We start from the raw sequence: 12,603 nt of genomic DNA on the forward strand, positions 1-12,603 counted from the left end.
TCGAGTGCGTCTCGTGTTTCGTGAAGTTCACCAACAATAATTATATTTAGTTATTTTGCCAAATGTGACTGTGCGTCAATCCTCATAAAACGTAAAACGAATTCATGTGAAATACCACTATATCAATAAAACCGCCTCCGTAACGAACATAATCAGGATTTTGTGAGATCTTTGTTCAAAAATTTATTTAATTAACCACCAATACTGCATCATTAATCCCGTTGCAATCATTCGAACAATATCATCTGTAATAGTATTAAATTAAAAAAGCTTAAATCACTCATTTTAAAAATGCAGAATAACACTCATTTTCTCAAGAAGTGAAATTGACTTGATTTTGTAGTTTAACCGAATTTTCGTAAAGTAAGAAAGTTACAGCCTGCAAATGATTAAATATATCCTTATTATGAATATTAAGTTATAATATTAAAAAAAAATGAAAACCATATATTATGTACTTAGTAAAATGAGGAGACTTTATTCGCCATGGTTATTCCTTTGTTAAAACTATAAATCCTAGAAGTCGACCCAGGCAAACCCGAAAACAACCAAGAGTTTTATATAACCAATTTATAGAACTTTGTGGAAGTTTCAATCATTATTTTCTTTTAGATAACATCTTTTGAACGAGATTTATGGAAACTATTTGAACCCTTGCCAATCCATTAAAACACAAAAAGATATTAATCTCGGAATCCTCCGAAACCTTCGTCAGTGTTCGGAATAAAGAATATTCGAAAATAGATACGATTTGTATATTTATAATTGTCTTAAAATGTATTACAAGATATCAGAGGTAATAGGTACTCTTTTGTCTATGTACATACTAGAATCACAGCAGTGCAATTCTATAAGAACTCAAAACTCACCCGTGTAATGTTGACATATGTTATGCGTGTATTCTTGAAATGTTATTATTATTATGGTCAATGTCGCATAATACTTTTTGATATTTCAAGTCTGTTTTCTTTCGTGTTGTTTTTGTGTTTATTCTTGCAGGGTATTCTGCTGACTACCAAAGAAAGCGCAAAAATTAGTACTATTAGGTGGTCGCAATTATGAGTGTTTTTTTATTAAAGTCCTTTTTACCAGGTAATCTTAAATAAGGTTCTCTATTTTTCTGATGATTTCATTTCATGTTACAGTATATGCAAATGAAATCATTAATTAGCAATTCATGCCAAACCCATAAAATAAATAAATATAAACGTATAGAAAAACACGCCTTCTAAAATTTAAGTAAGCAAGTTTAATAGGAAATACGATCAAGATCAACATTTTTTATCCATAGATTAAGCTAAAAAATATTTTAAGTCATTATAAGCCTACTTTCTGGGAGCGTAAACGTCTATAAAATTCATAACAAATATTAACTGTTGTGTCTTGTGTGTTAAGTAATGTCGTCAAGTCCAATTTCGACTATGGCAGTCAATATCAACTTAATAGTCGGTATAGAGAAACTACTGAGTTTCTTGTCGGTTCTTCTCGATAGAAGCTACATTCCTACCTACTTCAATAACGTATTTTATTTTTAATTTAATTCTAAACTGTTTGTATTGTTTATGGAAATATTCATATAAATGTGTTTATATTTATACATAAAACAAATAATATTATATTTGTTTTAACGAAAATTGTTAGTCAGTGAGCGTTAGAAAATTCCACACGTGTTCGGTGCAATATCAAACAATGAGTCTGCACTATTTCATTGCGCTTGCAACTATTTTTTTAAAGAACACATATACACTTTTATTACTTTCTGCAAAAATACATATTGATACTATTATTTCATCGAAGTTAAACCATATACTACATAACTACAGCTTCACTACATCGCTACATATTATAAAACAAAGTCCCACGTCTGTATAACTGTTTGAATGCGATAAACTCTAAAACTACCGAATGGATATTCATACGGCTTACATCAATGGACAGACTAATTCATAAGGATTTGTAAAAGTTGTCCAATATGATGATAAATCTTGAAGATATTGGGAGCCAAAGCACACGCCTACTGGGAGCTTCCTGACGTGCCGCGTACACCATTAGAGTTATATGTATTACGAGAAAAAAGCCGAGATGGCCTAATGGTTAGAACGCGAGAATCTTAACCGATGATCGTAGGTTCAAACCCGGGCAAGCACCACCGAATTTTCATGTGCTTAATTTGTGTTTATAATTCATCTAGTGCTTGACGGTGAAGGAAAACATCGTGAGGAATCCTGCATGTGTCTAATTTCATTGGAATTCTGCTACATGTGTATTCTACAAACCCGCATTGGAGCAGCGTGGTGGAATAAGCTCCAAACCTTCTCCTCAAAAGGGAGGAAGGAACATTAACAGGCTGTTACTGTAATACGAGATATAAACGTTTTTTATTGACCGTTATTCCACCCGTGCGAAGTACGGGTAGCTAGTTCTATATAAGATTACTATTAATTTTAATTCAATATAAATATTGAATGAGGTAAACCTAGAAAAAGGTTTTTGAACCGTCAACCACTACTATCTTGGAATTTCAATGCGATTTATAAAATAAAGTGGGCAAAGTGGAACACGCTCACAGAGATTTCACTTAGCGTGCTATGTATGATTATACATATAGAACGCGCTGCTAATATTAGGTAACGTAATTAAAAAAAAATATGTACTTTTATTTTACTACCATGCTCGACTGAAAATAATTATCGAAATCGGTTTTTAATATTTTTTTAAAAATAACTACACAATAACGTGATTCACTATAAATATTAAATTTTACGAATACAAAATAAAGCCAAAACAGATTTATTATCTATTCTAACATTATAAATGCGAAAGTAACTCTCTTTTTCTGTCTGTTATTAATTCACGGCTAAGCCACTGAAGCGATTTTGATGAAATTCGGTACGCATCAAGCTGGCACCCCAATTATGGACATAGGCTAACAAGTACCCCCTTAAACGCAGATAAAGCCGTAGGCGGAAGCTAGTTTATTATAATTCATCGTAAATTTGACGTTATAAAAAATACACAGCTCCTAACTTCCACCAAAATACATCCTGTTACATAACTTGACTAAGCTACGCGGGAATCAGGGAAACTAATCACAGTTAACAAAAGTTTCTGGTTAATTCTACGGACCCGATGTTTCAGTTTAGATGTTCAAATTAATATAATATATTGACAACTTAAACAATTGTTTTTGGTTACAAAATTTTATGTTTAAATAGATGATATATTAACTTCATTTCATTAATGTGTAGTCACTTTGTTTTTTGAATTATTAGGGTCGAAACGATTATGTTCCAAGGTCTAGGAATATATATATAGATATAGAATTGGTAGGCAGACGAGCATATGGGCCACCTGATATTAAGTGGTCACTAACAGCAGATTCCTTGGTCCTGGAAAAAGCCTCTTTGGGTCATTAAAAATATAGAGTTTTCTTTCCATTCTCAGTAGAATCCCGAAATTTGGACCTTGGCGTTGCAGCACACCTGTGCCTCGGAACTACATTAACATCGTTGACACGTTTCTAAATATTATATATATTTCCAACCGTCATCATAACAACCGCTAGGTAAGCATTACAATGCAATAGAATAACCCACAACCGTCCAACATATTCATGAGATTGCAAGCTAAACATTCCAGACGGTCGAAACGACCATATTTAGTTTGCATCGATAACGTAACACGACCATTGAATTGTGATCATTTTAGGGTTAATATATATATATATATATAACGAACTATTATTACACTAAATATTTGGCATTATAGACTTCAACATTATAAGAAATAATAAATTATAAATTAAATAAATCTAAAATGCCAATGACCCACCAACCTCGGGAACTAAGATGTTATGTGCTAATGATGAGAATAATAATGAGTGGGTTGTACCTACCCAGGTAAGCTACAAAGACCGACCGCCATGTTTAAGTGTTCAAGTGTTCAATTTCTCGTACTCATCATATAAAACGGTAAAAATAAATACCTAAAACTATGCTTTTATTATAAAACTCTAAAAAGCGAAAAACTATTTCAGACTACTTGAAATATTCTTTAGTTTTTATTCTTCTGACCTCATAAAGTTCTGGGTTTTTAATTAGTTAAATTTAAAAATGGTACGCGCTTACAATTTTAACTGTCGCAGTGATAAAATAATTATATGATATTCGAAAAAACTTTTCAATGTTCAATTTCCTATAGTTGATTATAAAACTTGTGTTTCGAATGAGTAATGCTGCACCAGAATCGAGTCTGCAACTTTCATAGTAAGGCATACGATGGAGTTTTTAAGGCTTCAATTGTACCGTAACTTATAAAAAGATGCTGTGGTCCATAAGACTTTCCTGCTAAAAAACAACAACAATCAAGATTGGTTTAAATTATAATACCCGTTAATTGAAAATCTGTGAAGACACAGATTTTCAATTAACGGTTTGTCCTATTAATTTGGTAATTGTCCTAGGGTTAACAATGTGTACAAAGCCGAAAATATTTACTTACAAAGCCATATATGTTACATAAAAATATTCGCTACCTCTTAGATAGTTGGAAAACCCTGATAACAGCTTAAATGATCTATAAAATTTATATTAGTATCAGCTTGGAAATTCGTCTGTAAGTGATTTGAGGATTGAAGTCAATAGTCTGCAAATGTCTAAATGACGAGAGTAAAAGAAGGAAGCTTCTCCTACTAGGCTGCTCAAATGTGTATTAGTCTACACATACATATATGACAAGATTTTATTCTACTCGTACAAATATCCGAATCGAGCACTACAATTATAAAATCAACTCTACAGTTACTTCACATTCATCAACCGAATAGATAATCACCAAAATGGTGTCGGTGTAGGATTAATTCACCAGTTTGTACCAGGCAGTTCATGGAACTCTGCAATGTCTTCCCCATGCAGTTTACTACGCATTTTTTTTATTGGATTTGCCTAAATCTATATAAAGTGTAAAATAGCAGCCTGAGAATGGTCCACAGCTTTTTTTGAGAAGAAAAATTGGAGATTATTCCACCATGCTGCTACAATTCGGGTTGGTGGAATACACATGTGGAATATTAGTGAAATTAGACACATGCAGGTTTCCTCACGATGAATCCACGATCATCGATTAAGATTCACGCGTTCTAACCACTAGGCCATCTCGGCTTTTTATATAAGTGGAAATGATTACAATCAAGGAATATGAAAACATCACCTTCGTCCCGCAACCCGCACCTGAATTTAATATTTTTTTTACATTAGTCCTTTCTTTGCTACCGCGCCGAGTTTTCTGTATTTTAATATTTTAAATTATATAAGAAGAATTTAATGAATTTAGTCATAGAACAAAAGTTATCGCTTATGATGTTATTATAATCCGACACGACTGGAAAGTACTACTACTTAAAATATTCAATGCTTTTCTTTTTTTTTTATAGAATAGGAAGGTGGACGAGCATATGGGCCACCTGATGGTAAGTGGTCACCAAACGCCCTAAGACATTGGCATTGTAAGAAATGTCAACCATCGCTTATAGCCAATGCGCCACCAACCTTGGGAACTAAGATTTTATGTCCCTTGTGCCTGTAATTACACTGGCTCACTCACCCTTCAAACCGGAACACAATAATATCAAGTATTGCTGTTTTGCGGTAGAATATCTGATGAGTGGGTGGTACCTACCCAGACGAGCATGCACAAAGCCCTACCACCAGTGTAATTTCGAAGTATAAGCGTCTAATATTGCTAATTTACTAAGACAATAATCAGTTTAGAACCGATCCGAAATTAGAGCTGAGGACTTCCAGATCTACAGCGGTATAAGCCAGCCATAACACCAAGATATTTAAATATAATGTTATTAATAATGTTACTAATATACTAATTTAGAATAAGCTCCAAACCTTCTCCTCAAAAAGGAAGAGGAGGCCTTTAGCCCAGCAGTGGGACAGTCACAGGCTGTTACGGACGGAATAAAGTTACATAATCGCTATATTTTCGATTTTAATAATATACCAAATATTATTTTATATATTTGTAGTTGATTAGGAAAGGTTAGTAAAAAAATATTGTAAGCTCAAGAAAAAGTTGTTCCTAAGGGGATTGGAGTATTATCGATATTACTAGTTTGGATATTATAGTACCAAACATAAGTAGTACAGGAGTAGTTTCGGTAACGTTTAATTATTTACCGGCAACGCGGGGGCGGCTAGTGCAGAACATTCGTCCTGACTCTACTGCCACTTACCATCAGGTGGAATCATTTGCCTTCAAGGCAAATATAAAAAAAATATTAACTATTTTTTGAATTTTCGTCTGCGTGAAACTAACTCTATACTCTTAAGTATTCATTATATGTATTCATAATAAAAATTCAATAATAATTATAGTACTAGGGCTTTACTTGGTGGTACGACTTTAGCTGAACAGTAAATATTCTACCTCCTAACAGCAACACGGTGGCGGTGGTAAGCACTTACCATCGGTCAGAATATTCACAACACGACGAGCACTAGTATGTACAAACAGATACGTATGTATACAAATAAAAAAGAAACAAAATACACATTACAAATTTATAGCAAAAACACGCCGTCTAAAAGATTGTCCTGTGGCATTATATCCAAGACTATTACCTCTCTGCATCTAATGTGTACTTTGTTTTTATTTTATTTTATTTATTATAAAAATAACTGTTCATAGTTTTGTTAGGTAATATATGTATACCAGTGCCTCATGGCACACACACATATTATTTCTATAAAGAATTTACATTATTAGAATAATCTTTAATATTTTCTATAATTCTAGTTATTCAAACTGCTATTAATTTCTCCCCAAGGATCAATTCAAGAATGTAATTACAATAAAAGACAGGAAAGTTTTTCCCAGGTAAAGTCTCCTATCTCCATAGGGACGTGACTATTCATTGATAACAACTTAAGTTACAATAGGATTAAGTTATTATAAGGCTACGTTTATAAATGTTTTATAAATGTAAACCGTTTGTACTGATTGAAAGAAAATATGTTATCATATGACAAAATATGTTTTGTATCGAATTTGAAACCAGGAAATAAAAAGCAATTTTATATATATCGTTTTGTTCTCTTTGTTTTTAATTATTAAAATTTATTATTTACATTTATTATATTTACATTTATTTATTTTATTATTTACATATTATATATGACAGACCTTCGTCTTTTAGGTTTTTGTTTACTTATAACTGGTATATATTCTATTTAATAAAACTCTAGAACTAACTAACTGACTGACAACAAGCAGCGATTAAACTCATAGGATTAAATTAAGGATGGAAATTTATGTATATACTGTCGCATTTTTAAAGTTAGAAATATAGAAATTGGTTTTCTTATGTTTATAAATAAAAGCTTCTTATATATGCTTTTTTGTAAATGCGTCTCCTTAGGGAGTATTAGGGAATCAAATTTTATCATAATTGAATTAAGAAATATTGCTATTAGAACAATTCATCGGGTATTGAATATTATAAAACTGACGCAAACATTACTGAACTCTATTTAATAAAACTGTAAAAAAGCCAATGATTTCACTTAAAAATTGATATATATTTTACCTCACCACAATGAAGGGAAAAGAAGACACTATACGTGGATTGGATTTATTACAAGCATAAGGCAACTTTTATTCCGAAAAAGGCTCGATAGCGAAGACTATGTTATAAAGAATATACTATTTTCAAGTAGGCTCTTGCAATTCTATAATCTTCAAATTATATAATCGCCATTTTACAATATTAAATTAGATTTAAAGATACCACCGGTTCAGAATGTATATTCCACCGAGAAAAACGGACAAGAAGCCCGTAGTTACACTTTCTTTTTTTTGCTGGAAAAACGCGTCACGCGTTTCCCCACGGGAACAGTGGGGTATGTGGGGCTCGCCGGTGTCCAAGGCACCGAGGCGCCGAACATCGGAACCCACTAAAAAACTAGCGGTACCCTTTCGGTCTTAACGAAGAGCGCCACGGCATCGCTTTCGCATGCCACCGTGACGCTCTAACTAGTAGTTACACCTTCCGTAACAGCCTGTGAATGTCCCACTGCTGGGCTAAAGGCCTCCTCTCCTCTTTTTTGAGGAGAAGGTTTGGAGCTTATTCCACCACGCTGCTCCAATGCGGGTTGGTAGAATTCACATGTGGCAGAACTTCAGTGAAATTAGACACATGCAGGTTTCCTCACGATGTTTTCCTTCACCGTAAAGCACGAGATGAATTATAATCACAAATTAAGCACATGAAAATGCAGTGGTGCTTGCTCGGGTTTGAACCCACGATCATCGGTTAAGATTCACGCGTTCTTACCACGGGGTCATCTCGGCTTCGTAGTTACACCTTACCAACAGTCAAATTGCATAAATAATTAAATAATTAATTATAAACATAAATCCTAATTTTCAATTAATAAATCTATGACTGAGAATGTCTATGAAAGAAATTTGGTATTAAAATGATATTATTATTAAAATTTATCTTCATAGAGTTGAGATGGTCTATTGACTAGAACGGTATAGATCGTAAATCTTAACCTACAATCGTGGGGTCAATCACGGGCAAACCTCTGAGTTTGTAACATTTTTGTTTTTAATTAATTTCGTGTTGGACTCGGTGAACGAAAAAATCATGAGGAAACTTACATTTGACGAGTGTAATTCTGTCGATTGTCCGCAAGCCGCATTTGAGCAACGGACCCCAAAGCCCAGCTGTTGGCTTTTTTTGTAACTTTATTCTCAGGCTCAATATGAAAGAACGCTGTTAATCTTATTTTTTCTTTTCTTATTTTCAAAAAAATACTACTAATAATAAAAAAAGCCCGGTCTTAAGGAATTATTAATATTACTATTTACCTCTTCAATTAAGCGTTCAACTTGTTTTAGGATTGGGGAGGATTATAGCCAAAAAGGATCGAACCTACGACTTTACATCGCTACTCGGCCTATTGACGTTTAAGTATAACATATCAAAGTAAACTTATCTAAGACGATAAATTTACTCTCAATTCAAATAAAAATAATGGTTTATTTTGACAGGCTTTTACTTTCGAATCGGAGCTGCTACGACATATTACAAAACTGTCGTAGCAGCTCTACGTGAAGTTACTACCGGTTCGGAATGTGGATTCTACTGAGAAAATCCTGCACGAAACTCATTAGCTGCACTTTTAAGCTGACTGAACTTTTTCAAACAAAACTTCTTTAAACACAGGTATCAAATAAGGTAAGCGTGTCTTATATACATCCACCTATGTAATGTATATCGCTAATAGGACAAGACGGTCCTATAGATCCCGTCTCAGATGGCACTCCGACTAAGGATTAAAAATACTCTCACTATGTTTCCGGTCAAAGTTGACCGTTTAACTTGAAAAGAACATATATTTTTGTAATGCCAACCTAAAAAAAAACTTAAATAATAATACATAAAACTTATACCAGAAGATGCAGCGCGTATCAGAGAAGATGAGCTATATAAGTAGCTGTTCTTCGCAGTTTCATCCGCTTTAAATTTAGACTGTTCGCGTAACAAGCGTGAATATAACAAAACAAGTTGTTATATTTAGATATATTCATTTATATAGTAGACAATATTTATTTAGAAAATCAATGTACAGCTATTATGTCTTTAATTATATATTGAACGAATCTCTTTCTTTCTTTAATCGAATTGCTCAAAGATTACTAGAATTCCTTGTCGGTGAAATTCGACTATTCTTTTTTTATTTAAGAAGAAATCGACTTATATTTTTTATATGTCACGGTACTTATTATATATAAAATCAATTGTATTTATTTAAGTAAGCTTATTAAATTAATAAAGTGTTTTTGAATCGTCATTTTAACTGCTCTATGTTCAACCGTTTCGAAAAGCAACCGACAGCGAGAAGAAACAGTAAGCCAAAGTCGGTGAGTGTATTTAGTAGCCCAAGAACGTTCTCTGTATATAGGTTGCAACATCTTTTTTAGTTTATTTTTATCTCTACTGTCAATAGTTTGTATATCAGCTTTTATGGCAGTTTCATAAATTTAATTGCACCATTTAAGACAAAGAAGCCAAGATGGCTTAACCGACGATCGTGGGTTCAAATCCGGGCAAGCACCACTGAATTTTCATTTGCTTAATTTGTTATTATAATTCATCTCGTCATTTACGGTGAAGGAAAACATCGTGAGGAAACCTGCATGTGTCTAATTTCACTAAAATTCTACCACATGTATATTCCACCAACCTGCACTGGAGCAGCGTGATGGAATAAGCTGCAAACCTTCTACCCAAAAAAGGGAGAGGAGGCCTTTAGCTCTGCAGTGGGACATTCACGGGCTGTTACGGTACGGTATTTAAGACAATTATCAATACTCATTAAAACAACCTAATTGAGCCATGTTTACTCGTTACAGTTATCATACCACTCCTAATATATATTTACAACATAAAATTCGCACAATATACTTATGATTATAAGTTATAATCTCGTTTATGGAGTAAGAGGAACCAATTTGATCCTCAACTTGAGGTTTAATTCCTTGTACAAGTTAATATTATATGAAAAAACGTCGTTGGTAGTCATAACCATTGAAAATTATCGAATATTTTTTTACTGTAAGAATTTTGTTTTTGTGTGCAATAGTCGTAAATTTTTGTAAAATCAATTCATGTATCTACTCAAACGTGAATAAGTAATTACAGAATTTCTTCCCGATTCTTTTCAGTAGAATCTATTGTACATTCAAAATGGTGGCAAATATTTGATTTAATACTGTATACAGACGATTCAAAGGTGCTCGAAAAATGTATATATTAATTATTATTTTTAATATCAATTATAAAGTAAGTGAATTGTATCAAAGTTGGTTTTCAAAGAATCACTAATGTTTCTAATTTCCCTTATAAATATTTTGAGATATACGTCAGCTTTACACAAAGTTCATACTTTGTGTATTACGATATTATCGCAAGGGGTCCGAATGAAACAGAAGAGAACATTTAACATACTTGACTTATAAAATTGGTTATAATCATTATTATAGTATTAAGAACAAAGCTCAGTGATTCTTTTTTAATTCTAAGATTTTAATGTAGACATTATCGTTTATTGTTGTAATATTCGCATGTATAATAAATATCCTGGGACATTATTCACACACGGCCATCTTATCCCAAATTAAGCGAGCTTGTACTATGGAAACCGGACAACTCACATACTACATATTCTACTTTTCTTTTGTAAATACGTACTTATATGGATAATTACACCCAGACTACAGTATGTAATTTATTAACGGTATACGATATTATAAAGATTCCAAATTTTAATTTTATTTTAGAGATTACAGTTAAAAAAAAAGATATAATAAAAATTCGTCCCATAATAATAAAATTATTCGTTTCCTTTTCTATAATGTTTCGTATAATATCGTAATAAGTTATACAAACAACTTTGTTTGTCAGTGTAAATAGTATTTTTATATACTTTATAATATTGTCTATCTTCGGTATTTGCTTTGACTTAATATCACAATTATCATCAATAAAGCCTATCAATATTTTACTTCACATTTTTGTTAAGATTAACATTTAAATGTGTTATTTTTTAATATCATAATTATAATCTGATTTCTAATTTCATTTAGTAATTAATTCTAAGATATAAAATATTGATTAATTTCGCGTTAAAAACACGTTCGGTTGAAGATTCTAACTTCTTGAAAATAAATTAATACGCAGTAGCCCACTTTGTAATTATTTTGTTCAGTATAATAATTTTACACAAACTTTAAACGTTTATTTTAAACTTTTTATAAGAAATGTTTCAATTTATAATTAATAAACTTAATATTAACGTAATATTTTCTTGTAACGTAACGTTTCCGCAAAAGATTTATTTAGAGAAAAAAAAAAGTATTTTTCTTTGTCTTTAGAAATTCTAAGAATATTTAAAATTACCTATTGAAAACACGTATTTTGTTGATATAGATAATAATTAAATATATACTAACACTAAACTTACCTTATAATTAAAGAAAGAGACGAACTCAAATAATCTTCATAACTGGATACGAACTTTTCGAAATGGTAACCTCAATGTTACGCGCGGGAAAATCGCACACAACTGATGCAAAACGCGCGAAAACGCCACTACTTACGTCAAATTCTCACCAATCGGGAGCAAGCTACGCCGGCCAACTCTTTTCACCAATCACGTGAAAGGTAGACCACTCAAAAACTTTAATAGGTTAATCATGTCTACTTTTAGTATTTTAGCAATATATAGCAATTGTTACAATTTTATTTATCACAAATTGTGTTTGTTATTTGATAAGCTTAAATGTTTCGAGGTATTTCGAACGAGTGGGTTTTTATGATGTATTAAGTGGACGGTCAGGGTTATAAACAAATTTGTGTATGTTATATTCATGTTTAATTTTATGAGTTATAAATATAATAATTCGAAAATATTAAATTATAACAATGTAATTGTTTGTATCAATATTTTTACTAATTTAATTAATTTATTAGTTAACGAATTAAAAAATATAATCGAAATACAAAGACAAATAAGTCTTTACGCT

At 32.0% G+C, this 12,603-nt stretch overlaps 1 protein-coding gene across 2 annotated transcripts in view; it reads right to left on the minus strand.

Moving 5' to 3' along the window:
* Positions 1-12,137, minus strand: part of LOC126776401 (tachykinins) — a 71,781-nt gene extending 59,644 nt beyond the window's left edge. For both annotated transcript variants that reach the window (XM_050498898.1, XM_050498896.1), the window contains exon 1: positions 12,042-12,137. The gene's annotated coding sequence lies outside the window, so the exon portion shown is untranslated. The remainder of the gene's footprint in view (positions 1-12,041) is intronic.
* Positions 12,138-12,603: the final 466 nt, after the last annotated feature.

Source organism: Nymphalis io, chromosome 20 (assembly GCF_905147045.1).
Source record: "Nymphalis io chromosome 20, ilAglIoxx1.1, whole genome shotgun sequence".
Taxonomy (NCBI): Eukaryota; Metazoa; Arthropoda; class Insecta; order Lepidoptera; family Nymphalidae; genus Nymphalis; species Nymphalis io.